At 38.2% G+C, this 477-nt stretch overlaps 1 protein-coding gene and 2 long non-coding RNA genes across 3 annotated transcripts in view; 1 reads left to right on the top strand and 2 right to left on the bottom strand.

Moving 5' to 3' along the window:
- LOC102681294 (trichohyalin) overlaps positions 1-477 on the bottom strand; it is a 185,047-nt gene that overhangs the window by 39,708 nt on the left and 144,862 nt on the right. The window lies entirely within an intron of this gene.
- Positions 1-477, bottom strand: part of LOC102681214 — a 14,367-nt gene that overhangs the window by 763 nt on the left and 13,127 nt on the right. The gene's annotated exons all lie outside the window — the stretch shown is intronic.
- LOC116186052 overlaps positions 1-477 on the top strand; it is a 74,653-nt gene that overhangs the window by 66,060 nt on the left and 8,116 nt on the right. The window lies entirely within an intron of this gene.

Below are 477 nucleotides of genomic sequence, written 5' to 3'. Positions count from 1 at the left end.
CCTGCCCCCTTGCTCCCCTCCCCCTGCCCCCGTTATTTTGTTACAGTCGGTCTCGATAACGGATGTAATTTGCGCGAACGAGGGACAAGTATCGAGCTTCGAAATGAAATTCTTCCGATTATCGATGGCTTTGTTTCCTTTGAAATGTTTTGTTAATATTTCGTTTTATTAACGATTCGCTTCCCATTTGTCCAAAGCGAAGGAAGAGGGAATTTCGAGAAAAAATATCGTACATCGAATGAATTAATAAATTCGAATACTCGAATGAACGATGCTCAAAAACTCTAACACAAATGATAAATTAAATTAGAAAAATTGAAGACAATTGTTAATCCTCCCTTAAAATCATTTCGAATTTCATTCTTTCGAATTATGTTTCCACAAGAATTTGTCCTTTGATTAATCTTGGCTGGCCTCGTAGACCTTGATAATAGCTGCAAATATCGCTCTGTGCATGCTTTTGCGTGTGTGTGTGTG

Source organism: Apis dorsata, unplaced genomic scaffold, assembly GCF_000469605.1.
Source record: "Apis dorsata unplaced genomic scaffold, Apis dorsata 1.3 scaffold_397, whole genome shotgun sequence".
Taxonomy (NCBI): Eukaryota; Metazoa; Arthropoda; class Insecta; order Hymenoptera; family Apidae; genus Apis; species Apis dorsata.
Note: the sequence above shows the minus strand (reverse complement) of the source record. Positions and strands in the feature narration are given on the sequence as shown.